Source organism: Protomyctophum bolini (assembly GCF_963924005.1).
Source record: "Protomyctophum bolini genome assembly, chromosome: 1".
Classification (NCBI taxonomy): domain Eukaryota; kingdom Metazoa; phylum Chordata; class Actinopteri; order Myctophiformes; family Myctophidae; genus Protomyctophum; species Protomyctophum bolini.
In genome coordinates, this window is record NC_137862.1 from 56,247,451 (window position 1) to 56,259,950 (window position 12,500).

The following is a 12,500-nucleotide window of genomic DNA, read 5'->3' on the forward strand; positions in this document are numbered from 1 at the left end:
GACAGAGTGGGAGACGTGGGAGAAAAGGAGAGAAGTCAAGGGGGGGTTGGATGGAGATGACGAAAGAGACCGGTAAAAAAAAAGAGTGTTTGGTCTCACTCCCTCTCATTCAGTATACATGGGAACACCATGCGAAATATAATTGTGTCAATAATTGAGACTGAACATATTTTTTTTTCCCCATAATTGTTTCCCACCAGATCCATTTAAATTCTCATGCTATATATATAAGTCTGCGTCTGAATTATATACCCTCGTAATTATTATTATATTGCACTTCTGGGTTTTGAGGTTGTGGATGTTTGTGTAATGTATGTTACAGAAGTTAGGGATATTTTATATTATGTTCATAATAATGTATAGTGTATAGTGTAATGTATTGCATTAGTGCATTGCTTCATGATTCTGTTAAATATTCCGTAGATTTTTGTTAGCGTTCATTCTAACAACTGATATATTTTTTTACTACAATATACAAATGACCTTCCCAGTATTCCCGCCATGTTTGTTTGGTTCGTGCATTTGTTTTAGGAAACGTTCAACGTTCCTTTACTGAGGTATATTAATACACACGACATTAATGAGTATGGAAATCCCAGGTATATCCATATAGCAGTGAGTGAATGCCTCCACACACACGCACACACACACACACACACACACACACACGCACACACACACACACACACACACACACACACACACACACACACACACACACACACACACACACACACGCACCAGTGATGAATGAGAGCCATGAGAGGGCCGTTTGAAGTGCAGTTGCGTGTGTGAGATTTGACCTTGGGAGCGCTGCTTTAGAGGACACACTAAAAAACTTTATTTTCCTCCTCGGGATCATTCCTCAATATTCCATTTGAAGTGTTGTTTTGTAGTCGAAGGCGAAGAAGAGGAACATCACACACAACGGTGACTAATGTGATGTTTGTGGAGTTTCTACGATATCCCTCTCTCTCTCCCTCCCCTCCCCTCCCCTCCCCTCCCCCCACCCCCTCCTACTCCCAAAACGCACGCAGGTTATTTCTCTCCTTTATTTTTTCTCTCTCTTCGTCCACTTGTTTCTGTGTGTTTTGTCTGTTGTTTTGTCTGTTTGACAACAGACAAACAATACCTGCAGGTAAACAAGCAATTGTATATTATTCACCAACCGACCGCGGAGTGCCGTATAGCTGCGCGTGCAAGTGTGTGTGTGTGTGTGCGTGTGTGTGTGTGTGTACGTACGTGTGCGTGTGTGCGTGGGTGCATGCGTGCGCGCACTTGTGTATGCATGTCTTACACACCTCGCTCCTACTGGTCCGACAGTGGCTTGCGGTGTGTGTGTGTGTGTGTGTGTGTGTGTGTGTGACTGTGTGCGTGTGTGTGTGTGTGTGTGTGTGTGTGTGTGTGTGTGTGTGTGTGTGGAGGTGCTATCTATGTGAGATAAGGCTGTAAAGTAGATTAATCTGCTGTGGAAGAGCTTGTCTGGGACCACCATGTGTCTGGTGCATGTGTCTGAGTGTCTCTCACAACACATTGGATGAACCATCGCTTGCAATACCGCGCGCGCAGTATTGCAAGTGTGTGTGTGTGTGTGTGTGTGTGTGTGTGTGAGAGAGAGAGAGGGAAATCAACAAAGAATGCTGTATAACTGAATGAATGTGTAGGGTACACTGCTAGATAATGTGATCACGGCTCCATGTAACACAGCATGACAACTGTGTGTGTGTTTGTGTGTGTGTGTGTGTGTGTGTGTGTGTGTGCGCGTGCGCGTGCGCATGTGTGTGTGTGTGTGTGTGTGTGTGTGTGTGTGTGTGTGTGCGCGCGCGCAGCATGTGTGAGTGCACGTGTATGTGTGAAACACACCATGACAACAGTGTCTCTCCATACCGCTGTGGAGAGAATGGATTACTCTACTCTCTCCGACTCGAAGCAGGGCACACACACACACACACACACACACACACACACACACACACACACACACACACACACACACACACACACACACACACCTACATACTCACTGTTTGTGTGAAACAAGCCCACAAGGCGTCGCAGTGTTCTTTTAGCCAAACGTTCACCCCAGAAGAGCGATGCCATGCAGGGTTCATGTTTCCAAAAGGTCCCGCGCATGCATGCATGCATGCATGCATAATTAGACGGTATATGCACACGACGGACGGCTATTATATTGACATGCACCAAAGAAGACACCGGCCTGAGTTCAAAGTGCTTTCCCATATCTGCCTCCCCCCAAAATCATTATCGTGTTATTAATAATTTCACTTCCTCGTCTAGTGGCCTCACAAAAACGTGCACGCACGCAACACACACACACACACACACACACACACACACACACACACACACACACACACACACACACACACACACACCTCCCTTTACATATACACACATACATGACGTCGAGGTCACGGGTCAGGTCTCATTTGGGTCCAGTTTGGGGGGTCCAGAGGTCGGGCTACATTATATACCTGCGGGGGCTCAAACAACATGTGTGCTTTGTTCAAGTTCAAGGGCACTACTTCATGGACAGCGAGTAGCAGGAGGGAAGGGATGACGGTGGTGCCACAGAAGAGGAAGGAAAAAGCAGCTATATATACGGTCCGGGGCCAGCATGGAAGCTCACAGCTGGACGAGCCCCCATTCCCCCCCCCTGTTGGTACAGGGGGTTCAAACTATACTGACTCTGTTATTAGTCAGTTGACCACCAGGCCAGCTCTGTGTAGGAGGAGGTGCGCGCCACCGCATGGTGGGGGAAACGCGGGGTGTGCGTGCGTGTGTGTGTGTGTGTGTGTGCGTGTGCGCGTGTGTGTGTGTGTGCGTGTGTGTGCGCGCGCGCGAGTGTGAGTGTGTGGTCTCCCCAGTGGAGCCACAGTATACGCTGCACACCTCCCCCTCCCTCCCGGTGACAGGCCTACATACATCACCACCCCAACACCTCTATTTCTCAGCTTTCTCTCTCTTCATCATCCCTATTCCCCCCTCTCCCTCCTCCCCCCTCTCCCTCCCTCAGCCCGCCCCCCCACCCCCCCCCCCCCTTCCCTCTCACCTGCTCCCATCTCCCATGAGGCTTGCTGAGGCTCCGTTCACCTGCCCACATCCCTCTCTCTCTCTCTCTCTCTCTCTCTCTCTCTCTCTCTCTCTCTCTCTCTCTCTCTCTCTCTCCCTCCCCCCCCCCCCCCGCCCCTCCCACCCCCCCCCCCCCCCCCAGGCCTCCCTGAGTATCATTTACATCGATGATGTCTCATCATTACCTCTGCCCTACTTTATCTATCACCCCTGCACCGGCAGCCTGTTTCCACTCCTATATACGTAAGGCCTCTGTTCGTTCCTGAAACACTGCATGCAAGGCCCTGTTCCCTGCATGTCGGAGCGCCGCCCATCCTTCTGCATCCTCCTCCTTCTTCACCACCGATACCACCACCGCAGCTATACAATACACACCGCAATAAGGCTCACTCCTATACACTACAAGCCTCATGTGCATGCGTTCATCACACGCGGGGCAGATGCAAAGATATATATACAAAGATTCACATGCATCGCGCGCAAACAAATTCACGCGACAGCGTTCACGTATAACAACACAGGTCTCATTGAAAATGAACTATATATAGGCGCGTTTTTCCGCTCCCCTTTTCCAAGGCCCTTAAACTCGTACTGCACCTTACAAGGCTTACTCCTATAAAGTGATTTATTTTAAAATTAAATATTCCACAAAAGTTTAGTCCGTTAAAGATTAGGTCCACTCACATCTACAATAAACGACATCGATGCACATACTTGTACATTCATTCAGACTCATGACTGCGGGAGGGATTCTGGGTGACAGCTTATAGGTGGGTTATTGATTTTTATTGGTCATTACATTGTGATGTGAAAGAAAATATTCTAATGTGTATCCTATATTCCTATAGTATATGGACAATCAAAATCAGCTGGGAATATTGCATTTTGATGCGGCGTCATAATTATATATGGCACACTGACTATATCACGGAAATGTAAACATGGAACTTCGTGTGAAAAGAGCGACCCTCGCTTTGTGATTATTATTTTTTCTGTGGAAAAAGCAAAGAGACTCTTTCTTGTACAGTTTGAAAGCTTGTAAAATAAGCTAAGAGTAAGACACACACAGAAGAAAACCCTTTACCTGCATGTACACCTATTGTGGCAAAAGCGCAAAAACTTTATTTTCCTGCATGGATCTCCTTACCCCTCTCTCTTCTTCCCTTTCAATCCTGTAAGACTGTGATTTGACTATGAAGCAGAGACTATCGCTATACAGAGCGTCGCAGTCCCGCCCCCTTTCATGACGACGCCAGGCCCTGGAAATGAATCCCAATGCATTTTTCCCCATAGACATTTCGCAAAGTATTTATTTAAAGACCTTTTAAAGCGTCGTACGAAGCCAACTCGAAACACAATATTTTGGACCAAACAAATAATTACAAAGAAAAGTGTTTTTTTCTACTTTCTAATTCTTTGTTTGGCCCAAAACATTGTGTTTATTGTCATGATTTGTCACGACAAGAGTTGGCTTTGTCCGCGGCGTAAACGTCTTTAAATAAATACTTTCTGAAAAGTCTGTGAGGAAAATTTTCCGGGTCTCTCGAGGGGGCGGGATTGCTACGCTCTATATCACAGGCACTATTCCACCACAGGGACTACTATCACAAAGACTATATTCCTCCATCAGGGCCAATTCTCCACCACAGAAACTATTCCGCCTCTACAGGAATGATTCCTCCATCACAGGAACTGTTCCTCCTCTACAGGAATGATTCCTCCATCACAGGAACTGTTCCTCCTCTACAGGAATGATTCCTCCATCACAGGAACTGTTCCTCCTCTACAGGAATGATTCCTCCATCACAGGAACTGTTCCTCCTCTACAGGAATGATTCCTCCATCACAGGAACTGTTCCTCCTCTACAGGAATGATTCCTCCATCACAGGAACTGTTCCTCCTCTACAGGAATGATTCCTCCATCACAGGAACTGTTCCTCCTCTACAGGAATGATTCCTCCATCACAGGAACTGTTCCTCCTCTACAGGAATGATTCCTCCATCACAGGAACTGTTCCTCCCATTACATGAACACTCCCTGAATAACTACTGCTACACCACAGCAATATCAATGTAAAAACATATTAGTTGCTCCTGCTTAATCCACAATTGTGGGAACACTCCACAAAAAACTATAGTAGCCTATAGGACTGTTTAAAGGTATATTCATATCACTTATTTTTTTGTTTTGTTGTGATAATCCTCCCTACTATAGAGTGTGCGGACCATATAAGGAGTTCCTCCGTGTCCCCAAAGTTAACCCCTGGAGGTCAACAAACCTTTTTTTGGCTATAGGTGGCCCAGCCTTCATCCAATCAGGATAGAGAGGGGCCTTCCGCCAATCATGATCGAGCGGGGGTGGGCCTTGTGTGTGTGTGTGTGTGTGTGTGTGTGTGTGTGTGTGTGTGTGTGTGTGAGTGTGTGTGTTTTGTTGGCCTGTCGCGTGGCCCCCCACTGTAGTGCGTGCACATGTGCACATCTTGTTACCGGGGCGGACCGTTTATTTTTTTCCTCCAAATCACCCAAATCATTGAATTCTCCTTTAACCCTGTAAAACACGGATTAATTTCTACCTTACTAGGCTACTACTTTTTACTGCTAGGATTTATCAGAGGAAATGATGTAAAAAAATAATATATGGTTTTTTGTAAATTTTATGCACATTTATAATAGCCTAATTATTAAAATAATAATAATAAATTCATAATTTACATTTGGGGGATATCTTTCACAATAATGAATAAAACATGTTCTATACATTCTAATGATCACAAAAAAACATACACTAAAGTTATTTTACTTACTTTTATCAGGGTTAAAAGTCAAAGGTCATATAGGTTAAAAATCGTTCAAAATTGCGAGTCCAGAGATTTTTAATTTGTGTTAATTTCAGCCTCTGTGGGGGGTGTTTATATGCAAATATCATGACCAATGGCATTGCAATGAACATCACTGATGACGTTTAGGTGAAAAAAGAACATCATCATCATAATAATAATAATAATAATAATAATAATAATAATAATAATAATAATAATAATAATAATAATAATAATAATAAATAAATTAAATTATGTTGTAGTATTGCAACGCTGGGTGTTACTGGGTTAAACCCAGTATGATAGAACCTTATATGCGTTTCCCAGTGTATTGTAATGTACTGGGGTCTGCATTAGGTTGTGACACAGTTCAGTTTGTCACAGACTTGGCGAAACATAGGTTTCCTATAGCGTTTGTTTGTACATGAGAGACATGAAGACATGTTCTATACATCAGCAGTCAGCACGGCAGACTGTATAGGGAAGATTCATCATAGCTTAGGAGAGATTTAAATGACCACAATGCTACAGTGACAGTATATTGATATTATAATTTGACCACTCTAAGATCATAGGAAGATTACCGTGACCTTGGAGCATCGATTCTTAGATTTTTACCCTTTTAAATTGAAACGTGAAATCCACCCCTTGCATTATCACACCATCCCTCTCTAACAAACTGTTTCCCAAACAGTGGGTCGGGAGTCGGGAACCCATTGGTGGGCCGCGGACACAAGCACACGGACACGTCACATGTCGTGTGTTTGTGGATCGACTGTTTTCACTAGTTTGGATCCCAGTCAAACGTCAAATTTCTCTTCGGGACCTCTGCTCTAACATACTAATACACTACAGGGATGCAACTGCTCTGCCTGCATGGAAGGTCCTCAAAATAGATCCTATATGTACTGGACTTCTGTGACATTCTCTTTCTTTTGAGATACTAGACCTACAGTATGTACAGTACGTGCAACGAGAACGATGCAACCTGGGAACCTAATAGCACCCGTTTTTACTATCCGTCTGTGTTCCTTTTGTGCCCATACTGTATATGGAGATCTCTGTCTCCGCCTGTGTCTTAAGAGTGGACACTGACTTTGAAAGTGGACTTGTTAAGTAATCATTTGGCAGGTGTGGGGTTGCCATGGCAATCAATTGGCTGAGGCAGAGGCATGGACATTGCACAGGTGAGGAGACTTGGCCTCATCATTAGGTCCACTGGCAGAGCCTGACCTGCAGAGCCATTTGTGGTGTTTCTGGACAACGTGTATCCCACTGACTCAAGTGCTGATCTTGCCAGTCAGCATGGAAATACTACAGTCAGTTAAACTAGAGTTTATTAACATAATTGTATTGCAAAACAGAAGATCCCACAGCAGTCACAGCTCACCTTCAACATCTTTAAGTGTTATGCTATTTATTTCCCTATGTTGTAATGAATGAATGGATGAATGAATGAAGCCAGCAATCATGCACTTGCCACTTTTTAGCTTAGCAATGCGGTGTCTGCCTCCAAGCATTCACCTAAATGTATACCTTCTCCAAAAAAAACACACCAGCATGGACGATGTCTGTTGTATAAGTACAGTTCCAAGTTACTATGGTATATCTTCCATTTCGATTTCCTGTAAGGAGTACAATCATAGTCTATAATTGTTTTCTGAATTTTTTTTTGCTGAATCAACAATGCATGAACTTTTGATAATCATAATGCATTGCTGAGAAATGCACTATACTTTTCTGCAGCATTAAAACAAACAAAAAAAAATATATATATATATATATGTTCATTTCAAAATGAAAATAATTCCAAATAGTAGTATATTTCACAATCTTTTTCCAAATTAGGTTTGCCCTGACACATCAAAATGTGACCATTCTGAGTAATCCCTTAATTTTCAGACTATAGTTGTGTAGTCTGTGTTTGCGTGCGTGCGTGCACGCACGCGCGTTGAGTTAGCAGCGTGCACAGAGTGTGGAGTGAGCGTGTGTGTGGAGTGTGTGGGTCGTTCAGGGTTAACTCCCTCCCCGTTGCTGCGTTTCCAGCTGATCCAGGATCAGGCATGCAGCTCACTAGAGGAAGACTTCATAATATGAAAGAAAATTGATTTTCCGGAACGAGATTTCTCCTTTGATAAGATTTTAACTGGAGGAGAAAATGTTGTGGATCTTCATTAAGGAGCCTCTGATATGCAGCGGGATAATCACAGAGAGCGAGGCAACCGAGGAAAAAATGAACAGAAAGAAAGAGAGTCATACATTAGAGAGAGAGAGAGGAGAGAGAGAGAGAGAGAGAGAGAGAGAGAGAGAGAGAGAGAGAGAGAGAGAGAGAGACGAGGGTGAGAGAGAGAGATAGGGAGAGAGAGAGAGAGAGAGAGAGAGAGAGAGAGAGAGAGAGAGAGAGAGAGAGAGAGAGATTCCAAGCCCTCAACCTCTCCTTAATCAGAGTGAAAATTGATTTCTCTCCTGCTCCAGGAGAGCAGATGTAAAGATGATGAAGGTGCAGTTCATTACGGAACATTAGACTATCTTCAAGCTGCTCCTATATCCCTCATAGATCACACCTGGATTTATCTAACGGTGCGTGCACACACGCGTGCACGCACACGCACACACACACACACACACATGCACGCACACACTGAACAAACAGTATGGAAAGAGAAGTGAGAGAAAGAGCAAGACATGTCGTAGAGAAGGCCGTAGGGAGTATAGTAGAATATATACACACACACACATATTGAATCCTTCCGTGTTCATTTATCCATTTGTAACTCAAAGAGTGTACAAATTGAATTAAACCAATTCATTTGTCACTTTGAATGTCATCGACCAATAATCACCAATATTATGTTCCTTATTATCAGACCATGTTGCAACGGAGCAGTTTTTATGGACATTCTCTACAGACTGCCCATACCAGGAGGAGGCAAAGTGAAATTACTGTTTTGATTCTTGACATTTTCTTGTTTAAAGACAATTTATAAGTCTCTCTCTCTCTCTCTCTCTCTCTCTCTCTCTCTCTCTCTCTCTCTCTCTCTCTCTCTCTCTCTCTCTCTCTCTCTCCTCTCTCTCTCTCTCTCTCTCTGAGCCTGTGGGCTGTCTGTTAATGTGTGAAACCAGGAAGTGTAAAGGATCAAAATCTACTGACCTGTGAACAGTAACGACACCTCACTCTCACTCACACACGTGCATGCACGCACGCATGCATGCGCACACAGTGAAAATCTACCCGGAGAGAAGCGAAGTGACATAAAGTGGTGAAATAGAGTGGGAGAGAGAGAGAGAGAGAGACAGAGGAGGGGGATGGGGGGGGGGGGGGTGCAGGTAGGGGGAGAGGTGAAGAACATTTATTAAGTCAATGCCTCATGTACAGATACAAATCACACAGTGTTATCACACTGAAACAAACCACACAAACACACGCACACATACACGCACACACGCACAAACACAGCGTCTGCGTGTGTACGTGCGTGCGTGTGTGTGTATGTGTGTGTGAGAGAGAGAGAGAGAGAGAGAAAGAGAGAGCACTGTGTATCAGTGACGTGTGTGTGATAGGATTATAAATGGAGGGACAGTCTCTGAAAGGTTAGAACATCCAGCAGGACTTATCAGGAAAGGACCAGCATGCTGTGCGTGTGCGTGTGCGTGTGCGTGTGCGTGTGCGTGTGCATGTGTGTGTGTGTGTGTGTGTGTGTGCGTGCGTGCGTGTGTGCGTGTGCTAACATGTGTTGGGTGGAGCACATGTGTTGCAGCATGGAAGAGCACAGCATGCAGTCAACAAAGTTAAAAAGAAATGTAAATACATTACAAATCAAAAGCATATAGCAAGGGTGGGCAACTTTGACGACGGAGAGGGCCACTATATTTCCACTCTCACTCCAGAGGGCCACGTTGTGACGTTGCATATTACTGTTGACGTTGTAGCAAAACAATTCTCCTCTGCATGCTATAGTATTTAGATGGTTCTGTTATGACTTCTCCTCTGCATGCTGTAGTGCTTAGATGGTTCTGTTATGACTTCTCCTCTGCATGCTGTAGTATTTAGATGGTTCTGTTATGACTTCTCCTCTGAATGCTGTAGTATTTAGATGGTTCTGTTATGACTTCTCCTCTGCATGCTGTAGTGTTTAGATGGTTCTGTTATGACTGCATGCTGTAGTGTTTAGATGGTTCTGTTATGACTTCTCCTCTGCATGTTGTAGTGTTTAGATGGTTCTGTTATGACTTCTCCTCTGCATGCTGTAGTATTTAGATGGTTCTGTTATGAGTTGACTGCATGCTGTAGTGTTTAGATGGTTCTGTTATGACTTCTCCTCTGCATGCTGTAGTATTTAGATGGTTCTGTTATGAGTTGACTGCATGCAGTAGTGTTTAGATGGTTCTGTTATGACTTCTCCTCTGCATGCTGTAGTATTTAGATGGTTCTGTTATGAGTTGACTGCATGCTGTAGTGTTTAGATGGTTCTGTTATGACTTCTCCTCTGCATGTTGTAGTGTTTAGATGGTTCTGTTATGACTTCTCCTCTGCATGTTGTAGTGTTTAGATGGTTCTGTTATGAGTTGACTGCATGTTGTAGTGTTTAGATCGTTCTGTTATGACTTCTCCTCTGCATGCTGTAGTATTTAGATGGTTCTGTTATGAGTTGACTGCATGCTGTAGTGTTTAGATGGTTCTGTTATGACTTCTCCTCTGCATGCTGTAGTGTTTAGATGGTTCTGTTATGACTTCTCCTCTGCATGTTGTAGTGTTTAGATGGTTCTGTTATGACTTCTCCTCTGCATGCTGTAGTGTTTAGATGGTTCTGTTATGACTTCTCCTCTGCATGTTGTAGTGTTTAGATGGTTCTCTTATGACTTCTCCTCTGCATGCTGTAGTATTTAGATCGTTCTGTTATGACTTCTCCTCTGCATGTTGTAGTGTTTAGATGGTTCTGTTATGACTTCTCCTCTGCATGTTGTAGTGTTTAGATGGTTCTGTTATGACTTCTCCTCTGCATGTTGTAGTGTTTAGATGGTTCTGCATGTTGTAGTGTTTAGATGGTTCTGTTATGACTTCTCTGCATGCTGTAGTGTTTAGATGGTTCTGTTATGACTTCCCCTCTGCATGCTGTAGTATTTAGATGGTTCTGTTATGAGTTGACTGCATGCTGTAGTGTTTAGATGGTTCTGTTATGACTTCTCCTCTGCATGCTGTAGTGTTTAAATGGTTCTGTTATGACTTCTCCTCTGCATGCTGTAGTGTTTAGATGGTTCTGTTAAGACTTCTCCTCTGCATGTTGTAGTGTTTAGATGGTTCTGTTATGACTTCTCCTCTGCATGCTGTAGTATTTAGATCGTTCTGTTATGACTTCTCCTCTGCATGTTGTAGTGTTTAGATGGTTCTGTTATGACTTCTCCTCTGCATGTTGTAGTGTTTAGATGGTTCTGTTATGACTTCTCCTCTGCATGTTGTAGTGTTTAGATGGTTCTGCATGTTGTAGTGTTTAGATGGTTCTGTTATGACTTATCTGCATGCTGTAGTGTTTAGATGGTTCTGTTATGACTTCCCCTCTGCATGCTGTAGTGTTTAGATGGTTCTGTTATGACTTCTCCTCTGCATGCTGTAGTGTTTAGATGGTTCTGTTATGACTTCTCCTCTGCATGCTGTAGTGTTTAGATGGTTATGTTATGACTTCTCATCTGCATGCTGTAGTGTTTAGATGGTTCTTTTATGACTTCTCCTCTGCATGTTGTAGTGTTTAGATGGTTCTATTATGACTTCTCCTCTGCATGTTGTAGTGTTTATGATGGTTCTGTTATGACTGCATGTTGTAGTGTTTAGATGGTTCTGTTATGACTTCTCCTCTGCATGCTGTAGTATTTAAAAGCAAATTCATTTTGACACATTCATCAATTGGTATAAATGCAGAGGAGGTCTATTATATACCCAGCCCAGCACACTGTGTTCATGGTGCTCTAATGGCCTCTCTGTATTTATCATTCTTTGTCTCTTCATGGCCAAAATAATCTATTCACTCCTCACTGCTCACTCCTCACACAGTTGTGACCTGGATAACGTTTACATGCCAAAGATGACTTTATGAGGGTGCTATAAGCGTGAGGACCACCGAGTGCACATGAGTGCATATACTGTAGACTTCAGCGTGTTCTATACGGAAGTGTGAGTTTGGTTATTGGATATCGGATAAGTGCAACGGCCCCGGCTCCTCAGGCTATGGGATGATGGGCTCCCAGGAGATGGGGTCCAAAAAGCTGTGCCTCCTGGAATACACTTCAAAGGGATGATTAGAGCCGACAAAACGTTTGATCTGCTCATATCCTAATAATAATAATAATGTAAACAACGCAGCAGTCTGAGAGTGAAAGTGTTCCAAATTAAACCCAAAGAGACATGTTCATTTACACAAAAAAAAGAAGAAATCATGATGATTGTTGTTCATGGCTGTGTGAGAATGCATGTCAAACACTTCAGTTCATATAATAATAATAATAATAATGAATTGCATTTTTTGGCGCTTTTCTATGCACTACGTGCTTACTCAAAGCGCTTACAATGGTTCATTCATCTATACTTTGGGAGA